General features: G+C 47.6%; 1 protein-coding gene across 2 annotated transcripts in view; it reads left to right on the forward strand.

Moving 5' to 3' along the window:
- Positions 1 to 3012: 3012 nt before the first annotated feature.
- TJAP1 (tight junction associated protein 1) overlaps positions 3013 to 15753 on the forward strand; it is a 55357-nt gene continuing 42616 nt past the window's right edge. The window contains exons 1-3 of one of the 2 annotated variants that reach the window (XM_045009182.1): positions 3013 to 3222; positions 4423 to 4511; positions 9963 to 10044. The gene's annotated coding sequence lies outside the window, so the exon portion shown is untranslated. The remainder of the gene's footprint in view (positions 3223 to 4422; positions 4512 to 9962; positions 10045 to 15753) is intronic. The other variant, XM_045009183.1, reaches the window with a different exon arrangement.

A 15753-nucleotide genomic window follows, 5' to 3' on the forward strand; every position in this document is an offset into this window, starting at 1 on the left:
AGTAATAGGAGTCAGGACTGCTGGGATCTGTTTTGAGGTTTGGGAGGGGAGTGTTTTATAGTGGTTATAACATGGGATTCAGGACTCCTGAGTTATATTGCTGACTCTGTCTCTAATTCATTGTTTGACACTGTGGAAGTCACTTAGGGTCCAATTTTGAGAAGTGCTGAGCACCATTAATTCCAAGAGGAGTCAATAGGAGCAGTGAGTGCTCAGAATATCTGAAAATCAGGCCCTTAACTTCTTATTAGGCCTCATTAATGTATGTTTGTAAAGTGCTTTGAGATCCTAAGTTGAAAGGTCTATAAAAGAGCAAGGGGCTCTCTAATCATTGTCATCTACAGCATATACCCACAGAAACTCGGACAGGCTCAAGTGTGAAGGCTCCAAGGCAGAAAGGCCCAGTGGAAATGAGAAACCTCATCGGCTATGAAAATTTCATCAGCTGGCGCTGTGGAGGCAAGAATCTGGAAACGCAGAGCAGATGGGCAGCCTGGATTCTTGGAGCCATTGTTCTTCTGCCTGTTATCTGACTCCAGTGCAGAGAGAGGATGTGGAGAATTTATGGAGGCACAAGTATTGAAGGCTTTCTTGAAATATCCCTGAATGACGCATGGCCCAGGGCAGCAGGCACCCGCTGGGTGTGGTTCAGACGTTCTAGCGTCTTCCCAAGCACAACAATCTCAAGGTCATGGAAGCAGAACTCTGCCGAATCCCTGTCTTCAGCTGTGAGAGAAGGGAGGGATCTGTCTGAGGGTTCAGCAGCACTGTGAGCCCATAGGCCAGCCTTTCACCACTTGGATGTGGACCTGGCAGGGTCATAGAGGAAGTAAGTTTAGGGGTCTCATCCAAATACCCGGAGGGCTTTTTCCAACTTATAAAATCTCATCTCAGTTTGGCTCAGTTCATTTGCCACGTCAGTATCTGCTCAGGAGATGCTCAGGACTGAAAAATAACAGAGGTGGGAAGGGCTGCAGTACAGGAGTGAGTGACAATGGGCAGAATTATATCCGGTCTAAAACTGAAATAGCTTCAGGTCAGGATTCGGAGAGTTTGCGGGTGGGGCGGGGCAGGACTGGAATAGCAGGGGGTTGCAGGTGAGGAGTGAGGGGTACTGGCAGAACTATGTGGTAGTCCCACGGTTTGAACAGGCCTTGCCCACATTCTGCCTGCCTCTATCCATTCTTCTCAGTCCCTGCACTTTTAGAAGAACACAGTTCTCCTACATCTCTTGTTAAATGGATTTTTTCACTCTCCACCTCTTTCTTTCCCTCCCCGCTTGGTCCCACATACAGGTTAGAATCCTCTGTTTATAGCATCATAACATAGCAACAGACTATGATGTGCCCCAGGACTAAGTCTTCTGGGGAGGGAAGACAGAGTTTTTGTTGGGAATTAGTTACATAATAAGGGTAAGATGCTGTGGATCTGGGCCCAGGCGTATGCTAAAGTGACACTGTTGGGAAATATCTGAGGCAGAATTGCCTCTTGTTCTTGTGATGCAGGCCAGAGTGCCCTGCATTCAGCAAGGAAAAGACTCCTGCATGTACATGCAAGTCATAGCTTCAGTGTCTTAGATTCTGCTTGTGATACCATCCAGGACTACAACCTTACTGCAGCAGAATTATATCTCTGTGTCATGGTCTCCCATTCATTTGACTTCTGGAACCTTGGAGCATCCATAACGTGAGCCCCACCTCTGAGCTGGGAAAAGGCCAAGGGGCGAAAGCAGAAAGGAACAGCCTCCTTCAGGTTGTTTTAGTGCAGGGATTGGCAACCTTTGGCATGCAGCCTGCCAGGGAAGCACCCTGGCAGGCCAGGCAGGTTTGTTTACCTGCTGTGTCCGCAGGTTTGGCCGATCACGGCACCCACTGGCCGTGGTTTGCCTCTCCAGGCCAATGGGGATGGTGGGAAGGGGCAGCCAGCACATCCCCGCGCCACTTCCCACAGCCCCCATTGGCCTGGAGCGGTGAACCGCAGCCAGTGGGAGGGAGCCACGATTGACACGGCAGGTAAACAAACCGGCCCGGCCTGCCAGGGTGCTTACTCTGGAAGGCCACATGCCAAAGGTTGCCGATCCCTGTTTTAGTGACACTGAATTCCCCTCCCGCACTGAGGAAGCAGAGCCTCCAGGGCAGAGTTAAGGTAGTCACAGGGCAATGGAGGTGTGGAGGTGGAAGTCTTGGGAGGGACTCTGAGCAAACACAAGCTGAATTTCTCCTTATCCAGGGTGGAGCAGTTTGCCCCCCCGCCCGTGTCCTGGCTGCAGTGTATGTAGCTGTGTTAGCCCCAGGCTGTTAGACAGACAAGGTGGTAAGAGCTCTTAGTGGACCAACTTCTGGTGGGGAACCAGACGAGCCCTGGAGCATCACAGGTCTCTCCTAGCTCACAGCAAACTGGAAGGCGGGTTGGGGGGGGGTGTAGTTTAGCCTAAGTAGTTAGCACATATTGTCAGGGACCATTCAGGGCAGAGTGGCCCGTTAACCCCCTGCAGTCAGAGGATCAAAAGTGGGTTACAGAGCATGTCTCTCCCACCAGCAGAAGCTGGCCCAATAAGCTATCGCCTCACCCGTGAGTGACCACCTCCCCTCCCCGTGGCCGGGACCAAGCGAGGCGCCTCAGCCTGACACCCGGAAGATGCTTGTGAACGTGGGGCAGCCCAGCTCGGTGAGCTGCTCCCCGCCAGGGCTTGTCTACATGGGGCATTTGCCGGCCCCTGCATCCCGTTACGCGGTGACTCCGGTGTAGCCACCCCGTGGGCAGCGGACGCTCCTGCTCTGCTCTAACCACACCAGCGCAGCGCTTCAGGGGGCGTCTACACAGCAGCCCAACCCCCCCACCGGCAGCGAGTCTCAGAGCCCGGGGCTCGCGCTGCGAGGAGCCGCGCAGGCTCCGTAACCTGCCCCCCTCCCTCCCGTGGCCATGGTGATCTACCACGCGTCTCTCTCCCTCCGCCGTGCGTGGCCCCGCCCCCTCTCGATGACGCACCTACGCCGCTGCGTGGGGATTCCGCCGGATTACCCAGTGTACCCCGCGGCAAAATGGTGGCCTAAGCCGAGCGCGCGGGGCCGTGCCGTGCGGGGGCAAAGTTTGGGGCGGGCCCGAGACAGACCCGAACCGGGTCAGAACCGGCTGTAAAGTCCCCGGGAGTCCGGGAGGAGCGGAGCCCGACTGGTTCCGAGCCAGGCCGGGACCCCGGGGGGTTGAGGGACACCCAGCCAGGTCAGAACCGAGCCCGGGGCCCGACCGGGCCGGCCTCGAGCCTGGCCCCGAGCGCTCGGGTCCGAGTTGGGTCAGAGCCGCTCTGGGATAGGGCCCAGCCTGGTCAGGTCAGAGCTCCGCCAGCGCAGAGAGCGCCCCGTCCGGATCAGAACCGAACCGGGACCCGCGAGGAAGGGAGGAGTTCGGCTCTGCCCCCAGCTTGTCGCCCTCGGGCTAAAGGGGCGGGAAAGAGGCAGAACTAGCTGTAAAGTCACATTGGTGTTGGGGGAGCTGGGCCCAACCGGGTCAGAACAGAACTGGGAGACGTGAGCCCAGGGAGGAAAACTGTATCAGAGCCAGACAATCACCCCTGGGCTGCAGGGGCCAGGCTAGGCCAGAACTGAATTGGGGGCAGAAGAGGTGCATGGGTCAGGAACTGAGCCTTGGAGGGGAAGACAGTGGAACTGAGTCAGTTTAAACCCAGTTGAGTCTGGAAATCGAGGAAGACTGATCCCAGAACTGAACTGGGTCTGCTTGTGGGCCAGAGAGGTCTAAACAAAGTTTGAACAGAACCAGATCCTTATGGAGTGAAAGCGGGAGAGCTATGTGTGTTTAGGGGTGAGACAGTGATAGCCACAACAAAAGGGCTTTAGAATTGGAAACGAAGTGAAGCAAATCTGAGACAGTTTGTGTGATCAAGACCCAAACTGTGTTGAAGAAGTCAGAGTAGGGGAGAGGGAACAACAATGTCTCTGTGACAAAGCTGGTTGGGGAGAAGAGAGGATCCTTTACCAACCTAGAGACACTCCCTGGCACCAGGCATCATCCAAGAGACTTTCTGCAAGGAAGTTAGTGAATCTGAACAGATCCCAAGAACAAGGAAAGTTTAGAGAACAGCAGAGCTGAGCAAATGATACTGAACCAGATCTGGATCTGGTCTAGAGCGTGAGTGGGAGACAATTAAGTATGAAAGAAGTGAAAGGTTGAGCACTGGCACTGGGATTTGTAAATGGAAGAGGGGAAAAATTATTTCCAACTGAAATTGCATTAATTGGCAAAAGGGTGAGTGAGTGAGCTGTGAGTTTCTCTGAGCTGGGAATAGACTAGGTCTGAGAGAGGCCAGCTGGAGTGAGCCCACTGAAAAGACAGCCTGGCAAAATGAGACTGCTCCTTGCCTGACAGAGCTTCTCAAAGCTGCAGATCTGTATTTTACAGAATCAGAATCAGAATCAGTCCAGAGACAGAGCTGATATAAAGGGGCTGCACAGGAGGACGAAGTGAATCCCTTGGATACAAACAGCGGAGAGCAGGTAAGGAAGCCAGGAATGAGGTGATGCTACATCAGACCACACTCTGAGTTTCAATATTTGAATTCCTGAAATCCTAGAGTGCAAATGTGTGAGGCACATACCTAGCAAATGGTCCATCTGTAGGTCCTGCATGCTAGGGCATCCTCCTTGTCATATTAGGTCCATGTTATGTAAAGTGGGCCCAAGGTGAGATGGTAGAGATGGTAACTGCAGGGTGCTAATAAGAGAGATTGGGAGTTTCTTGTAGAATTCAAGAGCAGCTACTAGGCAGACAAGCTTAACTCGAACCAGGGCAGTACTAGTGGTCTTTGTGCCCCGTGAAATGAGCCCTTTAAAGCCCCCTTTTTCAGTACTGTAGTAGCTGTGGATACAGCTCCTGAAATGAATCGATGTGGACTGGGTCCAGGGAGCGCTGGAGCTATCCTTGCCTAATTAAAAAAAGTTCTACCCTGCTGGAGCTGCACAGACAGATCCTCAGGATCATTTTAATGCCTGATCTGAGCTTAAAATGTGGATCAACCTAGCAATTCACACCAGGGCTTTGAAGTGGAGCCTGGAGCTGGAGTGCAGAGCAGCAGGTTTTTGCCTGGAGCTGGAGCAGAGTCGGATCACAACTCCAAAGCCCTGATTCACACCCCTGAGCGCTGTAGCTGAGCCACCCTAATCCCTAGTGTAGATGCAGCTAGGTCAATGGAAAAACTCCTCCTGTCAGCGCAGGAAGTGTCTACACTATGGCGCTGCAGTGGCATAGCTGCAGCTATGCTGCTGTAGCAGCTGTAGTGCAGACGAGGCCTCTTGTGAGAATTGTGATGTCTCAAATTAGGTAATTTTAGTAATTCCCTAATCTGCTAGGTAATTCCTTCTAGTAAATCTTTGCATCCATGTTTTAGGTGATCCCCTAATGCCAAGGCAAGTGCACGTCTGAGCTTGCCTGCAGTGGGGTAAGGAATGTGTGGAGATCAAGTTGAGAGGATGGGCTGTTCAGTATTTATGTAGTTTTTTGACTTGTGCTGCCCTTGTTCACTCCCTTTCCCCTTGAGTCACTTTCAATGTAAACTTCTTTTCTGTTTCTATCTGTCACTCAATCTGTACAGAAAGTATTAGGTACCTGTACCTTAATGGTGTTCTGTGCATACCAGATTAAGAGTGTAAGGTCAGCATTTAATCTCATTGGTGTAACCTGCAGCATCAGGAGTCTCTTCTCTGCTTTTAGCTCTCTTTATAGGCAGCCATGTGGCTCATATAATATACTGGGAACACACTCGGGGTTGCCAAATGTGGCCTATAGAGTTCCACAATACAGCCTGTGGCTACCTTCATCTTTAATATGATCGAGCCACTTGGTGATCAAGAAGGGATGTTACTGCTGGGGCCTGTTGCCTCTATATCAAAGATGCATTGCAGTCTTCTACATACTGTGCTGAGTAGTTGTGGCTCTCTGCTAGTTGCTTTTTCTTTTTTCCAGATTTCAAACCCTGAATTCTTATCTTTTTCCTGTCTTCCTAAATGGCACCTGGGTGGCACAGAGTGTAAAAGCGCCCAGGAATTTGGGAAGGGTGTGCGTCTCATTGAGGATCCGCCCCTTATGTTCAGGGTGGGCAGGGCCGGTGCAAGGAAGTTTTGCACCCTAGGCGAAACTTCCTCCTTGTGCCACTCCCCCACCCAGCTAACTCCGCCCCTCCCACCCAAGGAGCTTCCCCCCCCCCCCCCGCGGCTGCTAACCCTACCTGCTGCGGCAGCTAACCCACCCCCGGGGAGCCCCCCCTTTGCAGCAGTTACCACCCCCTTGCAAGTCCCCCCTCCACGGCAGCTAACACTGCCCCCACTCTGCGTCAGCGAGTCCTGCCTGGGGAGCCCCACCCCCCCATGGAAGCTAACCCCGCCCCCCTCCACAGCAGCCAACCCCGCCCGGAGAGCCTGCCCCAGCTCTCCTCCTCTGAGCATGCCGGCGCTGCTCTAATTCTCCTCCCCTCCCAGGCTTGCGGCGCCGATTGGAGGAGACTTAGAGCAGGGGCTGTGTGCTCAGCGGAGGAGGCAGAATGGAGGTGATCTGGGGCGGGGAGCGGTTCCCCTGTGCGCCCCCCCCGTTACTGCGGGCGGCCCTCCCCGCGTCCCAGCTCACCTCCACTCCACCTCCTCGCCTGAGCGGGCTTTTAGGCACCCTCAACCACTAGGTGCCCTAGGTGGCTGCCTAGTTTGCCTAAGTGGTTGCACGGGCCCTGAGAGTGGGTAACTGATGCACCACACTTTGGCATGGTGGTGGGTATCCACTGGAGAGTGTGTGGTATCAGGAGCTGCATGTAATATGGGATTGTGGCAGTTGCCTTCCTTGCCTTATGGGTGCTTTAAACAGTTGAGCAAAGACAATCAGCTCAGTAATGGCAGAATAAATGGGATCGACTAAACCCATGATTGTGCTTTACTCAGTAGCCCTAACTAGCAGGTCCCATGCTTCATAATTTGTGGAAGATGAGATTATTACACACACTGGAGGCTTCTTGCATCCCTCCTTTTGCCCCCACAAACTCCTTGTGTGCCCCTTCCTGTCCCCTCTATTTCGGGGACTCCCTGCAAAGCCCCCTAACCCCTTCTTCATGCTTGGGCCTGTTAGTGTCCGACATTTTCTCCTTACCCCCACAGCAGGGGCTTTGTGTTCCCCTCCATTTCCTCCTGTGCCAGGATCTCTCAATATCCCTTCAAGCCAATGTTTCTGTGTGCCCCCCATTCTCATGTGCCTCCTGTGCCAGGGGCTCTGTGCCCCTGTTCCCCTCTCCCCATACTGGGGTCCACCAGTCTCTCTCTGCCTTGTGTTATATGTGCCCCATTCCTCCCTTCCCCCTGTGAAGGACCCCAATTTCCTCTCCAAACCAGGAGCTCTGTGGGCACTCCCATTTCCCCTTCCCCATCACCATTCTTCTTCTTTCTGTCCGTGAGATGTAATTTTGGGTGTTAACAGGTTAAACTCTACTGGGAGGATAGGCAAATATGAAATGGGCGTATTGTCATTATGTCTTAATGCTTGCCATCAACCAGTAGTTTGATCTGTAGACAGTTGCAGAGGTGCTTGAAGCTGTGGCTCTTCTAGTCAGATGGCTGGGGCTTCATGTGTCCCCCATTTCCCCCCATTTGGTTTTCCCATTTTCTCCAGGATCAATAGGATTCTGGCCATTGATAGCTAGAACATTCCTTGAAATGTTGGAGTTGATCAGATGCAGTGTTCAAAAGTTACTGCATTACAGACAGACAGACATGTTGCTGAGTTGAGTGTAAGGCCTTCACAAGCTCAGCCAGAGACTCCTCCATTCAAAGTAAACTTGGTGCTTGAGAGCCCTGGAGATTGACGTTGTGTATCATGAGATGCAGCCTGGGTAGCAGCAAGTGGGCTTCTCATCCTGCTAATATGCCTTGCTCATTTTTAGAGAAAGGGCATTTCAAGCTGTTGTGGGGACTCCATTTGTTTCTACACTTCAAACGTTGCTGCATGGGACAATTCTGTAGGGCAGGGTCACAGCCAATCCACAAATTGCTTCCTCAGCAGCAGAGGGCTAGCGCTGTCAGTAGTGTGTGTGATGAGAATTGCCTAATCTGGTCAAGTTCCCTCTGCCATGGCTGCTTCTGCTGTACTGTATGCAGGAAACCCACAGGCACAGTCAGTTCTTAGATGGAATTGGGGATGGAGCAAAGGGAGACTGCCAACCACACGAAGGGGGACTTACCTTGTATTCTTGTTGGCAGGACTGAGGCTGGAATTGTCACAAGGGGACAGATATGTTAATGTTAGTGACTCCCAGCCCCCATCTCCACATTTGAAAGTTTTGTGGATTCTGCCCTTCAGATAAAAATTGATGCCTGAATAGGACAGTTCAGGCTGTCACGGTCACACTTTTGATCCTTGGCCTCTACTCAGACTATTTGCTAGGCTTCAGTTAGTGCCAAATGTGTTGTGGATACCTCTTCACTAAGGATGGGAATTAACTGAACCCCCTCCCAAACTGATATCATCCAGGGACCAACAAAGCTGTGAATGTAGTTTTCTGCCAACTTGGCCAGTCCCCCAGAGGTGAAATCATCTGTCCTCTTTCTCTAGGGTAACCAGATGTCCTGGTTTTTGGATTTTTTTCTTATATAAGCTCCTGTTACCCCCCACCCCCTTCCCAATTTTTCACACTTGCTGTCTGTTCCCCCTATCTTTCTCTGAGCCAGTCCCCCTGCATAAAGTCAGCTGTTTTATCCAAGACAGATCTGTAACTTCATTGGAGGAATGTTACTTTTCTTAGGTGAAGTATCTTTACAGACTGGTTTGAGAGGAAGGATGATCTTGTGGTCAGGGCACTGGCCTGGGACACAGGAGAACTATGTTATGTTTTTGGCTCTGCACAGATTTATTGTGTGAACTTGTGAGAGTCACTGCCTCCTTTCCTCAGCTACATATAGGGCTAATACTACTCCACCTCACTGAGGAGTTGAGCACCTCCATTAGTGCCCGTGAGATGCTCAGATGAACATCATAGAAATACCTACAAATAAATAAATACATTAAGATGTGACTTGCCTGATGCTCAGAATGAAGGAGGAACTTGTGTGGTCCACTATCCTGCATTCTCTGCGGAGTGATGGGCCCTGTTTTACAGCAATTTCAAGTTACACCCCTGTTCTATTTAAAGGAGGAGGGCATTCTAAGAAAGCCCCCAGCCTCTGTGATCTGTATGTTTGTTTCCACTGTTCACATGCTCTCTTGTATGGCTGCGTCTTTACACATGACTCAAATTTCCTCTTCTCCTTTCTACCCCTTCCTCCCGTTTAGACTTGGAAACTATTCTCTTGTTTGCCAGCATGTCAGTGTACTGTCTTATTGCTAATGTGATAACATGATACACTCTGGAGTGTCCTACTGGAAGTTATGCTTAGTGGATCGCTAAGGCTTTCCAAACTGCTATGAAGGCATAGCCCCAGTGGGGTGTGAGTCCCATAATGCGAGGGTGGGAATGAAGAGTTACTTGGAATGCTTTATTCACATCACTTGCATCAGCTCTATATTCCTGGCCCTGCCCAGTGCTAGGTATTGAGTCCTGGAAGGCTCCGTATGAGAATTTAAAGTGCCTGACTGTATTTTTCAGTTAAATGGAATTAAATTCAATGAAGCTGATAGGCAACAAATTTCATACTGGTTTAAAAAATACTTTTAACACGGTGCATAATTGATCTGTGAAACTCACTACCAGATAATAGCATTAGGGCTAAGAGTTTACCAGGATTCAGAATGGATCTGACATTTAAATGAATGAGAAGGTCCAGAGATTTACTTTTGTTATAATAAAATAAGTATTTTAAATAAGATGATCACCCTTGTGCTGCAGCACATAAACCAACTCTAATGGCTGAGGCTTAGGAGGAGGAAGAAGGTTATTCCATAACTGCCCACTATGATTTTTCTTGCATCTTCTTCTGAAGCATCTAGTACTGGGCAGTGTCAGAGGCAACGTCCTGAACCAAATGGACTCCATGTCTGATCCAGCCTGGCAGTTCCTCAGAGGTAAGTACATCTTTGCCCTGTCACATTGCCTGTTAAATCTTCCTCTTTATGATCATCACCCTTAAAGATCACTGTTTGTGGTCCTAACATTTGAGGGTTTTAGAAGGTCGTGGAGGGAATCTTGGGGATTTAGTGCAGCCTCTAGCAGCTAACTTTCTCTTATCCATGAATGGGTCCTCCCTAGACCTATGGGTATGGCCTCCTTACTCTTGATGGTTAGGGGACACCATCACTCTATGCTTCTTTCAGCTGCTGCTAGAAGGAAAAGGAATATGTGGAGTTTGGCCCCTCCACGTTGCAAGCTTACAGTGGACTTTAGTCTGAGAGGTGCTGGAAGCTTTGCTGGCTGGGGGCTGGAATTCCTCTAAGGACATTGTAGTGAAATCTGGTATGGTTTTGTGCCAGCTAAAGCCTTCTTGCTCTGCAAGGCGTTTCCATTGTCCTATTATGCACCTCCATCTGTGCTGAGGAACTAGAGGTGGTTGTGTGCTGCTTGTTCATGTGGTCTTGCTGAATTGGGCAGGAGGGATGGGCTGATAAGGCAAGAGGTCCTGGTAAGTGGCTGTGGTGGAGAAGTGTGTGTAAGAGCATTTGGTAGCAGTGTATGTCTGAGTATGGCAGAAACAGTTACAAAGGCCGTGGAAAGATGGGAGGATTTCCAGAGCTGAGGATGGATTCTAGCTCTGAGATCAGTGCACACAACTCCCGTGGATTTCACTGGGTACTATGCATGCATTCTAGGGCAAAATTTAGCTATTTGTGTGTAACCGTGTTCAGTGAAAAAACAGCTAGTGATTTCCCCAGCTAGTTCTGAGCAATTGTCTGTGTGATCCTGAGGGAATAATGTTGAGAAGTGAAATGATGCAGAGTCAGATAGTAGGACTTCCTGCAGGGGTCAGACTGACTTGCCATGGGTTCCTGCACTGGGGTCCGATCTGTGGCGGCTTCACTTCATTCACAGTATGGAACTTTGTTTGTGCAGATGGAGGAGGCAGCTCGATGCTATGCATTGATATAACAATTTCAAATGCCCAAGGGTCAGCATTCCAGTGTTTAACTATGCTTATAGTTAGAGCTGTGGTTCGCACAGCAACAGCGTCTTGGGCCAGGTTCTGTCTTGTTATAATTTATCTATGAAATGAAGTTGACTGACAGTGCTGCAGAAACCACAATTATGAAATTTCCAATTGTTGTACATGTAAAATCTCAGCCCTAATGTGGCATTAATGTAACTTACTGAATTTTCTTTAAAGTCAAAAGAAGAGAAGGAGAATTGTTTGTCTTTTGGGGCATTGTACCTGGACATGTATAAAACCTTAGGCAAACTTGACTCTGTGGCATTTGTTTCTAGTGAAGATCAAATGTTTTTCCAAGTTAATTAGAGTAGAATCATAGAAGTGTAGGGCTGGAAAGGACTTCAACAGGTCATCGAGTCCAACCCCTTGTGCTGAGGCAGGACAGCGTATAGTTAGACCATCCCTGACAGGTGTATGGAAGCTTTTAAGAACAGGTTAGACTATGATAGGGATTCTACAACTTCCCTTGAAAGCCTCATTCCAGTGTTTGTTTATCCATGTAGTTTGAATGTATTTCTTAATATCTAATCCAAATCTCCCTTGCTTCAGACTAAGCCCATTACTTCTTGACCTACCTTCAGTGGACATGAAGAACAATTGATCACTGGCCTCTTTATAACAGCCCTTAACATATTTGTAGACTGTTCTCAAGTCGTCGTCCCCCCCACCTCTCCCCTCTTATGTCTCCCCTTCCCCCCGTCTTTTCTAAAGACTAAACATGCCCGGTTTTGTTAATCTTTCCTCATAGGTCAGGTTTTCTAAACCTTTTATTGTTGCTATAGCTCTCCCCTGGACTCTCTCCAATTTGTCCACATCTTCTTAAAGTGACATGCCCAAAACGGGACAGTACAGGGGTTGACACTAGTGCCAAGCAGAGTAGGACAGTTACCTCTCATGTCTTATATACACCACTCCTATTAACACACCCCAGAATATTAGCCTTTTTCGCAACTGCATCACATTGCTAGCTCATATTTAATTTGTGATCCAATATAACTCAGCAGTACTGCCTAGCCAGTTATTCCCAATTTTGTATATGTGCATTTGATTTTTTCCTTCTTAAGTATAGTTCTTTTCATTTATCTCTATTGAATTTCAGCTTGTTGATTTCAGACCAATTCTCCAATTTGTCAAGGTCGTTTGAATTCTAATCCTGTCTTCCCAAGAGTTTGCAGCCCCCTTGGCTTGGTGTCTTCTGCAGATTTTTTTAAGCATATTCTGTGTTGCATTATCCAAGTCATTAATAAAAATATTGAATAGTACCAGATCCAGGACAAACCCTGCAGGACCCCAGGTGATGCATCCTCCCCCACTTTGCCAGTGAACCTTTGATAATTACTGTGAGTATGGTCTTTCAATTATGCACCCACCTTATAGTAATTTTATCTAGACCACATTTTTCCAGTTTGCTTATGAGAATGTCATGTTGGGACTGTGTCAAAAACCTTACTAAAAGCAAGATATATCATGTCTATTGCTTTCCCCTCTCCCCCATCCACTAGGCCAGTAGTTATGACAACAAACTTTTTTGTTGTTATTTTAGTATGTGCAGCTCCATGGTCCTGGTCATGCCTGCAGCTTGGGCATGTGTTGCTGCACATGCTCAGTATTATTTTCAAATACTCCTTGCCGTTCCTTAGTAAGGACTGTGTGTTCCTGCCAAGTGGGAAGCTTTAAAAAATGAAAGGGATGCTGTCAACTTGAAATCTGTCAATATGAAATGGGCTAAAAGTAGTTGCAGCTGCTTCAGCTGTCCCAGATTCTCCCTGCTGGTTTGTGGTTTTAAATCTCATTGTCCTATTTTTTAAAATATTTTAAATCTGAGCTGTTTTGAGCAACAGTATTAGATGTGTGATTTTCAAATTGACAGTGTCCCTTTAAACTGTTTGAGCTTTCTAAGCAGAAAGTGTCTGCCTGACTAATATATGAAAAACATATTTTATGCCCCCATATTCATAACTCAACTTTCCAGGGGTCCTCTGTTCAGCTCTGTAAGTTCCTGAAAACTAGCTTTGCTTAGAAGGTTCTCATTGACTGTAACTTTTCATTACTAGTAAAGCACTGTACTAGCAGGAGGTGCTTATGTATGTACTAGGTCTGATCACTTGCAGCTGGTTGGGAATGTAATTTGAGGAAGCCTTTTGCACCAAGCAGGGTTGATTCCTGAAAATAAACCCAGCCTGCAGGACTATGGAATTCTTATAGATTATGTTTGTAAATGTATCAATTTTTCCCTGACTTGTTGGTGCTTCTGTAAAAAAAAAAAAAAAAAAGCCTCCCAGGTGTCTGAAATGGCTCTAATCGGATTCACTGTAGTCAGGGTGCCAGCTGGGTGGGGAGAGCTCTATTACCATGTAGTACAGAAGATGATTTATTGCTAGACTGACAACTCGCAATATAAACATTAGCCCAAGCATGATCTTCTACCAAAACCCCGCCCACACAGGGAGCCAGGCATCTTCCTGCCACGCGCCATAAATCGTTTATGGTTTGCTCATGCCAGTACATTTGAGAAACAGCTGTGCACGGGGATTAGCAGTTTGCAGAGGGCTCGTGCTGGGCTAAATTAGGGTCTGCTGCCCTAGTGGTGAATGTTGGTAGTGGAGAGAGAGGAGTGCTTCTCTTCAACCGGAAGGCTGTTAGCCAGGGTGGATAAAAATCAGCATTCAAAAAAATCAAATCAGATATTTTATTTAAATCAGATTTTTTTTCATTTTATTATTTAAATAATTTTAAAAAACTGTTTAAAATGAAATCTGAATTTAATACAAAATATAGATCTAAACTTCTAATCTCTTAAAATAGTTAAATAAAAAAAACTATGGACCCTCTTTCAAAAACTTTGAGTTAAAAGCTGTTTTTTCAATATAAAGAAACAGTTGGGGGGGAAGTCTAACTTTTTGAAAGTCTAGCTTTATAAATATGGCTCAATAGGTCATGTACTGTATTAAGAACTTGATCCTGTGTGGGTCCCAGGAGTTGTGCTACTGGTTGCAAGAGACTAGCAAAGTCATCACAGCCTTTGGAACCTGACCTCATCATATATCTCATCAGGATCATCCACTGAGTCCCGATGGGTGGTCTTATACTCTCACAGGCGCTGACTTTCTAATGTGCCGGGGGGGTGCTCGACCTCTGGCTCTGCCACAGGCCCCGCCCCCACTCCACCCCTTCCTTCAAGGCCCCATTCTATCCCCTTCCCGCCACATTTCGCCCTGTTCCCCAATGTGCCATGCCCTCGCTCCTCCCCCTCTCTCCCAAAGTCTCTTCCACGCTGTTTAGCTGATTGTGTTGGGTGGGAGGCATAGGGGAAGGAGGGGGAGGTGCTGATCAGCGGGGCCTGCCGAGGGGCAGCAAACACTGGGGGGAGGGAGAAGCTGATGGGGGGGGCTGCCAGTGAGTGCTCAGCACCCACCATTTTTTCACCAGCACCCACGGAGTCGGCACCTATGTATACGCCTACTTTACAACTGCTCCCTACCTGAGCTTTGACTGGCTCAGTTTTCAATTTAAAGAAAGTCATACCACAGAACTGGTGGAAGTCACTAGCTAAGCACCTGGAACCAACCAACCAACCAGAGTTTGTTGAAGTGCTAAACCAGCTATTGACAGCAGTAGCCTTTTCTGCAGGCACTGAAGGAATATTTTTTTTTCACTTGCACTAGTTCATTCAAAGTTGAGAAATCAACTGGGAATTGAAAAAGTAGGAAAGCTTGTCTTTCTCTTCCAGTCTATGAATAGGAAGGAGATGAGCTCTACTAGTTTTAAAAGTTGAAAAAGACAATCTAAATAACTTAGGAGACTCTCGTTTTCAAGAGACTTAGGAAAGTAAGCTCCAGTCACATTCACTTAGGCATATTTGAAAGTTTTCCTACGCTGACCTGAAATAATTAGTTTAATTCAGTTACTACAATTAATCTTTCTGTTTAATAAATAATTTAGTTGTAAATGTAAATCATGTTTTGATTGGAAGTTTATGTATCCAAAACTTTAAGGCTGTTTTGTTTAATAAAAATAAATGTGATATGCTGTTTTGTGTAATTAATTAAATTCCAATTATGAGCTAAAAGTTAATTATCTGGTAAATAAGCCACATATTCACCATTTTCTAGTATACTAAAAATGTACAATTAATAAGAACCTGAAAATATGAAGCTATATAATTGCTTAAATATATATATATATATAGTTATGGTGTACCCTCGAAGATATCAAAAAGATGTACAAATCTTGTGTGAAGGCTCTATTTAGTTGTAAATCAATGTGTTTTAATGGTTGTCAATGAGAATGCACCTTTATTTAGAAAATAACTGAAGTAAAAATAGAAAAGTTGGTTAAAATAGATTTAATTCAAGCCTTTCCATGTGGTGATTTAAATCAATCCACTCTGCTGTTGGCTCGGGATAGGCTGAGGGGCAGGGAAAGGGAAGTGGTGGTGTTTCAGGCTGTCAGGGTAGCTATGTGCTACCATGCTTGCTACTCACCAGCTAAGGTGGAATACCTGATTGATGGCTGCCCTGCATAGTGGGGAGATTAGCTGCTAAATGTAGCCAATCAATTGTGCTATTAGGCAGAATGCGGATCAGCCATTCCTGCCACAGAGGAGCTGAGAGAATATAAAGGCTACTCTCAG

The sequence above is a fragment of the Mauremys mutica genome, chromosome 3, assembly GCF_020497125.1.
Source record: "Mauremys mutica isolate MM-2020 ecotype Southern chromosome 3, ASM2049712v1, whole genome shotgun sequence".
NCBI classification, from domain to species: domain Eukaryota; kingdom Metazoa; phylum Chordata; order Testudines; family Geoemydidae; genus Mauremys; species Mauremys mutica.